The sequence below is a fragment of the Molossus molossus genome, unplaced genomic scaffold, assembly GCF_014108415.1.
Source record: "Molossus molossus isolate mMolMol1 unplaced genomic scaffold, mMolMol1.p scaffold_m16_p_3, whole genome shotgun sequence".
In the NCBI taxonomy this organism is placed as follows: Eukaryota; Metazoa; Chordata; class Mammalia; order Chiroptera; family Molossidae; genus Molossus; species Molossus molossus.
The window spans coordinates 79,222,128-79,233,045 of NW_023425366.1; positions in this window are offsets into that span (position 1 = coordinate 79,222,128).

Consider the following 10,918-nt stretch of genomic DNA (forward strand, 5'->3'; position numbering starts at 1 on the left):
CCTTGCAGGACATCAGGGACCAATTTTCATCTCACCTGCTTTCACTGAGCTCATACCACCACCTACTAAGGCTTTGGGCATGTAGCGTTGAGTAAATATTTGTATACTTTATTCAGTAGTGCTGTTTTCCCCTGTACTAATCAAAACAAGACTGAGTCATTTGAATCTGTGGTATCTGCAATAGGGTATGGTTAGGAACAGTTTCTCGAAGAAATCCAGGCATCATTAGAAGAACAGCATACCACACCAGGCCATAGCCATCTTTCCCCATGAGAGGCGACTCTTCCTAAGCCCCCAGTCTATATACAGGCTCTGATGTTTACCATTCCCTCATGATGACTTGTGGTGTATTGTACAGAGTAGAGTGACCATTAGGTTTCAGACCATTATATTTCTGATAATATGTGACCTCAGAAAAAAATATTTTACTTTGTTGGACACATTTCTTTATCTATAACAAGAAGGTTGGGTTATATTATCTCTAAAATTAGATTGTTTGAGGTTTACTCTGGGTACCCATACCACTCTGTCAGCAAGCTCTGCTTATAAAAGTTGGGGTCCCAGGCCATATTCTGGCTCAGGAAACAAATATCTGGGTTGAATACAATGTCTGCCATTCAGATGGGAGTGTGAGTTCGAAGATGGAATAATATGCAAACACGAGCTATGTTCTGATTCTCACCTGTGTGGCCCTGGACAACTTACTGAATCTCATCTGTAACAGAAGGATCTAACTCATGGAGTTGTAACAAGAATGAAATGTGGTGATACATATAGTGCACTTAGAACAGTGGCTGAAACATTGTTTATACTCAATAAATGTCAGCTGTTATTATTTTGGTTGTTGATGTTACATTTCAATTATTTACCTAAGATCTCTTTCAGCTCCAATATTTAATTACAATAAGCCCACACTCCCACTCTGTGGAAAGCACTAGACTAGCCTTATGGTGTGCTTTGAAATACGTGGCTTTGGCTAATCTGTGACGTGGCAGGAGGGGTTTGCCACCGGGGCCCGGGAGCAGTCATCCTTCATGGGAGGTTAGTCCTATTTCTACATCAGATGACTGCCAGGTAATACTAAATGCAACTGGGATTCATTCTTACTTTTTTGCTTTTTACTTATTTATTAATTCATAAAATATATAATTAGTTAATGTCTACTATATACTATTGTGGAATGATAGTTAAAACAGAAAAAGTTCTCAAAGAGCTTAATTCTAGAGGGGCAATGGGCAAATACATAAGTAAACAAATAACCCAGTCAGTATGATTCAGTGGATTGAGTGTTCTCCCATGGTGAGAGGTACTGGTTTGATTCCTGGTCAGGGCACATGCCCAGGTTGCGGGCTCCATGCCCAATGGAGGACATGCAGGAGGCAGCCGATTGATGTTTCTCTCTCACATCGATGTTTATATCTCTCTCTGCCTTCCTCTCTCTCTAAAAAAAATAAATAAAAACATTTTTAAAAAAGTAAATAAAGAAAAAAGTCAACACTAGCCATGATGGCCACCAAATGTCATGTGATAGGGGACATTTTACACTGGGTGATCAGAAAAAGCTCCTGTGGCAACAAATGTTTGAGCTGAATCCTGATTCCTAAGTAGAAAGCAGCTACGTGAAATATGAGGAAGATGGTTCCAGTCCGGCGCAAAGGCCTTCACACAGGATCGCAGTACAATCGAGGGACAGGAAGAATCCAGTGTGGTTGGAGGAGAGTCAGCAGAGAGAAGAACGGGAAGGGAAGAGATGAGGAATTCAATAGTGCCCGATGGTTTTGGGCATCACCAGTCCTGGCAAGACATTTAGATTTTACTAAAAGTACAATGGAGAAGCCACTTGAATGTTATAAGCAAAAAAGTGACACAATCTGATATATACTATATACATATACATATACATATACATATACATATACATATACATATACATATACATATACATATACAAATGTTTTTTGTTGTTGTTGTTGTTTTTCTGTGAAGGGACAGCTTTATTTCTGATTTTATTTCACTCCATTATAGCAGGGGATGTTTTATTTTAATTAAAATTTTTTTCAGTTGCAGTTTACATTCAATATAATTTTGTCTTAGTTTCAAGGTGTAGAGCATAGTGTTAGACAATCACATACTTTTCAGTGTTCTCCCTGATACTTCCAGTACCCAACTGGCATCATACGTGTATTTTTAAAAGATTGCTATGGTTTCTTTGTACCAAACGTATTTTAGTGGACAAAAGTGTAATCAGGTAAAGCAGTTGCCACTAATTCAGGTAAGAGCTGAAGGGGAAAAGATTGGATAGATTGGGATACGTTTCAGAGGGGAAGGTGAAAACGTCTGCTTTTAAAAGTGTCTTAAGATTTGATCTAATGTGACATTTTTCCCATATCTACAAACTCCTTTAAGGCTCCAAGCCCAATATTTCCTCCAGTACTGCATTCACCTCTCAGTATTCTGCTTGTTGTTCTGGAAGCCTAAAAATGTTAATGCAACTTTTTGATATTTGTCTTGGAAAAAACATTGCTCCCATGCAACCCACGCTCTGAGAAACTGAATCAACATTCACCGCCAAAATAAATGTCATTGTTTGGTCTCTTAGAGGTGCCACTATAATTTTATTGTTCTTCCACATGAAATAAATTACTTCCAGTGATTAAATGCCCATTAAACTCTTCACTTACTAGAGAAGGAACATGAACAAACTTCAACTCTTAAACCAAAGAACTGTCAAAATTTACAACTTTCCTCTTGCTGGCTGGCCCTGGTGTGTGGGCTCCTTGCCTCCTACCCTCCTGCAGAGCACTCCAGATTAAACTAGTCAATTTGAAATGGCTAACTTCCCCCAAAGAAAGCTTTGATCCCAATATATACCTTGCAGCGCCTTTGTTTCTGCTACATTGCTTTCAAGATCCGTTATCTGGGATCCCTCCGTCCTGGGGGAGGGATCCAGAGCTCAGGTGCGTTCAGATAAGTAATGACTCCGCTTTTATTGACCTTTCTTATCTAGTCATTTTCACACTTGTTGCAGACATGTTTCTCCCAGATAGTTTGACTTTTATCACGGCAAAGTGTGGCTCTTTATGTATAAAGAATAGGTAAAATATAGTTTACCACTCAGCTAATACATATATGGATCACTCACAACTTTATATTTATTTTTTTAATCCCTAACCTGTCTACTCTAATGTAAGCAGAAGGAACATTTATTGGAAGGATATTGGGTAGCTCCTAGAATAGAAGGAAAAACTGACTAAGAGACTTAGAAAATGAATGTAGCTGAGGTAAGCTAGGTGATGAGAGTAACAGACTCGTAGCAGGGAAGAGCTGGTGGGAATGCCCTGCCTGCACGGTCCCTGCAGCTTCCGTGCTGCTGCGCAGGGGGTGACCCTGTCCGTCCTCCTCGGGCAGCGCTGCCACTGTTTACCAGGATGCTAGCGTCTCAGCCGCTGCTGCCACATCACATTGAGCTCTGGACTGTCCCTAGTTCCCCGTGGCGCTACATCCAGATGCAAAGTCCCAGAAGGCAGCTTCTCGATGGAACTGATAGGATTCCTAAGTGGGTACTTTAGGTTTCTATATAGGCAGCCCTCTGCTTCTTAGTCTTTAATTCTGCGAGTTCCTTTGGTGGATGTCTGCTGAGAGTAACTGTTTGGTTTGTGACAACATTACATGTTTCCTTTCCTCTCTCCAACAGTTTAATCAATACAAATTGACACAATAAACTGCATGTAGTTGAAGTATAGAATTTGATGTTTTGAAATATGCATACACCTGTGAAACCATAACCACAACGAAGAGAATATAGACATTCACCACTCTCAAAAGCTTCACCTGCCCTTCCCTGACTCCTCCAAAGCAACTGTAGGTTAATTTGAATTTTCCAGAATCACGTGAAAATGTAGTCATATGATATGTATTGTTTAATATCTGACTCCTCCCACTCAATGGATTCATTTCAGATGTGTTCATGTTGTGTTTGTTAATAGTTATATTTTTATTGCTGAGTGTGTGTGTGTCTGTGTTTATCACAATTTGTCTATTTAACATTTTACGGACATTTGGGTTGTTCTTGTGTTTGGCTACTATAAATAGAGATCCTCTGAATGTTTGTGTATACATACACTTTTATTTCTCTTGAATAAACACCCAGGAGTGGAATGGCTGGGTCATGTTGTAGGTGTATGTTTAATATTTTAACAATCTGCAAAATATTTTTCAAAGCAGTTTCAACATTTTACCACCAGCCATGCATAAACTTTCAGTGGTTTCATATTATCCCCAACGCTTGATGTGGCCCAAGCTTGGTCTAGTCAGACTGCCACAGCTCTGGTAACATTTACAGTTCATGATCCAGTGAGAAACAGAGAACATCTGCTTTCTCATACCATATGCAAAATATTAGAAAATAATTCTACCAGTGTGCCAATTATTGACTTATGATACGGTTAGCCAAAAGAAGCGAGATCCTGTAATTGGAGGTTACATCATGGCCACAGAAAACAGGGAAGAAAATTCCCCAAAGCATGCTATGGTTATTACCAGAGGAAGGGAGAGAGGAAATCTTAGGTAAACAAAACACTAGCTGTTTTAGTATTGCCTTGAGTTTAAGGAGTGTGGAGACTGAGGGATACCCTAGTAACAATGTTCAATAAAGTTAATGAGTAATAGCCAAAGCAGGAAGTATAGATCTGGCTTTCTGAGTCCACAAGGATCAAGGCAAACAGGGGAATGGTGGTTCAAGATAAAGACTTGCAGTGTATATGCTACCAGCAAGGCCCTCTGTGCTGACCCAGAAGTGCTCAGTGGGAGGTAACCAATGAGTCCTGCTATAATTCTCTGAGCCAAGGAAATGAACCATACAGGGGCTTTTCAGTAGGTCCTGACAGCTTGAGAGGGCCTGCGAGGAGGCCATACTTTATCACTTAACTGATGGCTATTAGTTATGATTAAAAATCTGTCAGTGAATCATGCACACACACGGAAAACAGTAAGTTAAGAAATATCTTACTACCCCAAATGAAGGTCGCCCTAGTCCTGACCTTAGAAAGGTTGTGGCATCTCTGTACATTCCACCTTTTGTTCAAGTCCCGTGATCCTTCAAGTGTGTGCTCCGCTAGTGGGGATATATTAGATATTTAGTTTCCTCAGTACAATAGATCATTCTAGGAGTTTGGGTGGTATTCAGATAGAACTGTGATTGTTACTGTTCAGATACAACTGTGATTGTTAATTGGATGTACCAGTTTGTCTTCTGCTTCTGTAAGCCTGATCTTTCTTTGTATTTTTATCTTCAGTGTAGAGATGACATTTTTAATGTTGATATTAATTATATTATATAATATAGCTTTCTGATGCTTTACAGAAATAAAACTTCATTGCAAGATGGAGTAGAGATTGGTATGGGATATGGAGGCCTCTCAAGTGTTTCAGGACTTAAACTGATTAAATTGTTTCCATCTCTTTTGAGGTTTGAGTAATTATGTCATGAAACTTATAGGAAATTATTGCTATTATAAAGAAGAATTTTACTGAGAGTTAATGTGATGTTTGAGTTCTTAAACAAAGGTGAGGAGAATCTTTTGCCTTGCAGTGTTTCAGACGTGCTGGTTTGACATTGAAATCTTTATCTTCCGCTCTACCTTACCCACCTGATTTCTCTCTATCTCATTAAAGTGCTGTGATAGACTTGTTCAGTGGGAAAAGTCTTGTCTGCCAATGTGAGCATTGCTACATTCTCTCTGGTATAAACGCTCCTTGAAACCAGGCTCATGGGCCTTGGCTTTCATTGCTCACGTCTTCATGTCAAAATCCAAGGCCAGTGTTCTGTCATTGGATGGAAACAGTCTTCAGTTCCAGGTGCTCGGTGGCACGGCTCCATGAGGACCACAGGGACTGGAAAGATGAGGCCAGTTTATTTTCTGTGCTCCAACTTGCCTGACTCATCTCTCATATTCATCCCACAGAAACAGAGCAGCATCTCTGCTTTGTCTTTAGGCTACACTGAAGAAGGAAAGAACGTTACATCAGAAAGAAACAATGTTCCACCAGTGGGTTTCTGGAAGGAAAAATCTACAACTGCAATTACCAGGCAGCTTCCAGGGACCGTAAGAATCCCTTTGGGAACTCGTGGAAACCACGGTACTTTTAAATAAATCCATCCCAGGAACATTAGTGAGCAACATCTTTATAGTAGATATTGCAGGAGTTAAATTTTCTCGGTGAACACCATCAGTAGATCACGGAACATTTCCATATAAAACACGAACATTGTATAATTGAGAGTTCTTGTTATCTTGATGATATAACTCAGCTAAATAGTGGCCAAGGATATATGTGCTCAAAATTATGTACACAACTAGGAGAGTTGGAAAAAGGTAGAAAAAAACAACAAAATGTCATTCTCTACAGTGTAGATAAAAGCAATCAGTAGATAAACAAAGAATAAAGTTATTGAGCAATTGGGATTCAAGATATCTGAATGGGACTTTACGCTAAGCTAGGTTTTTTTTTTTTCCAGATGGCTTTAGGCAAATCAGGTAATATTTCTGGACCACCAATCCCTTATACTATAATTAAAGTGTTATGCTCACATCATAGGATTAGTTTCCTCATGCAATCATATTTCTGAAATTAGAGATGATTCAAAAAGAAGTTCTTTTACATGTTCATTCCCATTTCACTTCTCACATGAATTACCAAAGCATCCTGTCTGGGAGCTGATCCTCATTCCAGTAGCTCCTATTCTTGATGTTCCCGAAATGGCATTGCTGACACAGTGACCGTCGGTGTTTATTGCCTAGGCTGACATATTTTGAATCTTCTCCATTTCCATCTTCATTATAGTCATGGAAACTGTATCCTCTTCCCCAGCCTCCTCCATAGCCAGAGGAAGTCAAGTGATTCAATTCTGATGAATGAAAGGAAACCAGAAGTTTAGTGACATTACCTGGGGAAGGTTTCGGTCCTTCTTGTGTGTTGCTCTCCCCTCTTTTCACACACTCAAGTGATGATGCCGAAGCTGAGGCAACCGTCTTGTTCCATGTTGGGCCACTGAACCTCATTGTAACTACAGACCTCCCGTTGAATAAAACAAAGGAACATTCCCACCTAATCTTATGTTGCTATACACTGGATTTCACGTTTCTTGTATTTTTAACTACTCTTAACTGACGTAGCACACTGTGAAGTAGTATACATATAACTCTTCTTCATTATGTGAGGATAATTGGGGCTGAAAAAGGCCACTTGAGGTAAAATCATACAAAGCAGGAACATCAAAATCAGTGAATAAGGATAAATGTTTAATTGGGATTTTATCTTGGAAAGTGAAACTAAAAGTGGTGAAAATAATTTAATTAATGCTTAACATTTAGGTAATAATTATAACTACAGGCAATGATACCATTATGGTTTTTTAAACAGTTTTATAGAGTTGTAATTGACATGTCACAAAATTTACCCATTATAAATGTACAGGTGATTTTTAGTGAACTTACACTGTTTTACACTGACCCCTGCAATCCCTTTTTAGAACATTTCCATCACCCCTAAAGAGTCCCCTCATGCATTTGTTAAGTCAATCTCCATTATTTCCCCCAGCACCAATCACTAATGAGATTTCTGTATCTATAGATTGCCTTTTATAAAAATTTCATGTAAGTGGAATCATATCATATGTAGTTGTGTATAGATTCTTTCATTTAATGTAGTTTCTGAGGTGCATTAATGTTGTTGCCTGAATTAGTAATTTAATCTTTTGCTGGACAGGAATCCATTGTTTGGATTGACTACATTTTGTTTATCCATTCACCAGTTCACAGATATTTGGATTTTTTTCCATTTTTGAAAAATGCTGCTATAAACATTGGTGAACAAATCTTGGTGTAAACATGTTTTTATTTCTTTTGGGTACATGGTAAGTATATGTTTAACAAGTATCAAAACTGCCTAACAGTTTTCCCAAGTGGCTGCATTTCTCCACATGCTGCCCAGTACTTGTGATTGTCTGTCTTCTGTTTATGGTCCTTCTAGTGAGTGTATGGCGTTGTCCCATTGTGGTTTCAATTTTCAGTTCCCTACTGTCCGGTAGTGTAGAGAAACTTCTCATGTGAGTATTGTCCATTTGTATGCAATTTTTCTCATTTTATTTATTTATTTATTTAACTTATTTATTTTTGTTACAGATGTTTTTCCTTTTTCCCCCACTGATATCCCCTCGCCCACCTTCCCCACCCTGTCCCCAGCTTTGTTGTTCATTTCCATTGTTCATGCATACAAGTTCTGTGGTTTATTTCCCACCCTCCTCTTCTGGGGATTGTCAGTCTGTACCCCACTTCCATGTCTCTGGGACTACCCCATTCCTCAGACTGTTATGTTCATTATATTCCACAAATAAGTGAGATTATGTGATACTTGTCTTTCTCTGCTTGGCTTGTTTCGCTTAGGATGATATTCTCCAGTTCCCTCCATGTCATCTCAAAGGATAAGACATCTTTCTTTCTTACAGCTGCATAGTTGATTTTTTTTCTCTATTATTGAGTTGTCAGAGATCTTCATACACAACACTTATTAGATATATAATTTGAAAGTATTTTCTCCCATTCTCTGGCTTTGCCTTTTCATTTCCTTAATGGGGTCATTGGCAGAGCCTATGTTTTTTTATTTTTTTAAATAATGTTCATTTTATCAATATTTTTTATAATTATATTTTTAGTGTCATAATTAAGAAATATTTATCTAACCTAAATTGAAAAAGATTTTCTCCAATATTTTATTCTAAAACATATACAATTTTAGCTTTCTCACTTAGGTCTATAATCTATTTTGAGCTTATTTTTTTTGTGTTGCATGAGATAAAGGGTTAAATTATTTTTAAAAAATAATGTGGATATGCAGTTGTTCCAGCAATTTGTTGAAAATACCATTCTTTTCTTATTGAATTTCCTGGGTACCTTTGACAAAAATAAATTATTCATAAATATAAGCATCTATTATTGGACACTTTGTTTCATTGATGTAAATGGCTGTTCTGATGCCACCACTACCTGAAATCAGGTGGTATATCCTTTAATTTTGTTATTTTTCTAAATTATTTGGCTATTCTAGGTCTTTTGCATTTTCATGTACAATTTAAGACCAACTTGTCAATTTCTACAAGGAAGGCTGAATAAAATTATAGATTATTTTGGGGAGAATAGTCATCCTAAAAATATTTGGTCTTCCTATTCTCTAATATGATATGTCTTTCAATTTATATAAATCTTTTAAAATTTCCCTCGGCAATACTTTATAGCTTTAAATTTACAGGTTTTGCACTTAATTTTTTTTTTCTAAGCACTTAAATCATTTTGGTGTTATTTTGAATGTAATGTTCTTGGTTACGCTTTTGGACTTTTCTTTCCTAATACATAGAAAGGTATGGACATTGATCTTGGTTATGGACTCTAGTAGGTTTTGGGTAAATTCTTTAGGCTATTCTACATATGGGATCATATTGTTTGCAAAGAAAGACAATTTTACTTCATCCTTTTCAAAATACATGGCCATAATGCCTTACATGCCTTCTGAAAACCTCCCCGAGGCCATCTCTGTCCACTCTACTTTTCATTCAGCCACACTGACCTTTCTCTCAATGAAGCTCACGTATCCTCATTTCGTTTTAGGGTATTTGCACATGTTACTCCTTTTTCCTGAAACACTGTTCACCCAAATATTTCATGGCTGCCCACCACCCCCCTTCATCATTTCCACCCTCATGTCTCACGTCGAAAATCATCACTTTCAAGTGAACTTTCCCTGGATGTGCTGAGGAAGATCCCGACCCCTCCACTAAGACCATTCTCCATCTTCCTCCAAGCTGTTTCACTCAGAGCATGTACAACCCCCAAATAATCTTCTCATTTTACACATTTATTTCCGTCCCCCGACCCTCAACTTCAATGTAATCTTCTTAGATACCGGGACCTTATATATCTTTCCTGCTGCTCAGTCCCAGTGCTGAGAATAATGCCTGCCTTGTAGTAGATGTACTTTTTTTTTTTTTCTATTTATTTTTGCAGTCTGATTAACAGACGAAGAGAGAGAGAGAGAGAGAGAGAGAGAGAGAGAGAGAGAGAGAGAGAGAGAACTTTAAAGCATGCCAAGAAAAAACTCTTCAAATGAGTGACTTTTATACTTTTAGTTATTGCTGTAAAGTGGCCTGGAAATTATCACAAGGATTAACTATTCTAAAGGGAAGAAGGGGCATTCAATAAAAGTAACCTGACACATTTTGATTATGTGTTGGCGATTTGCAACACTGCAGGATATAGTCTCTGAGAGCTGGTCGCGGGGATCGTCTGTCCCTTCTGGAGTCGGAGGGAGAGATATTCAATTGCATCTGTGCAGACTCTTTCTGTGAGTTAGTTTGGGAATTAAGAGAGCAAGTTCTAATTCTGGAAGTTTCTGTAGAGCACAGACCAGCTCATGACATATGGGGCTGTGGCCTGACCTTTGTTCTTCCCACCTATGCTCATCCTCTCCTGGACGCTCAGCCCAAGCTCAAAGCCTCGCGTGGTGGGATACGGTGCTGTCAGGTGAATGGTGCTGACACAGAGCCGTGGGGACCACTGGACACACCGTAGCATCCACTGCTGGGTCCGCCAGGTGATTTACGAGTTTCCTTGGTGTCATTGTCTTGACAAGTAACTCTGGGAATTCAGTGCATTTTTCCCCTTCAGCTAGACGCCGCCAGAATATGTGAGTCTCTGGATGTGTCAGGCAGTCTCTGTAATTAAATGGCTCAGCATTTCTGTTTGTCAGGGTGATATAAAATAAGGGGAAAAAATGTTTGCTTTGTGAAGCCCTGCCATAAAACCTTCAGGAAGGATTATACATCATCAGGCCTTTGGCTCCCAAAGGAAACCGCTCTGAAAGACAA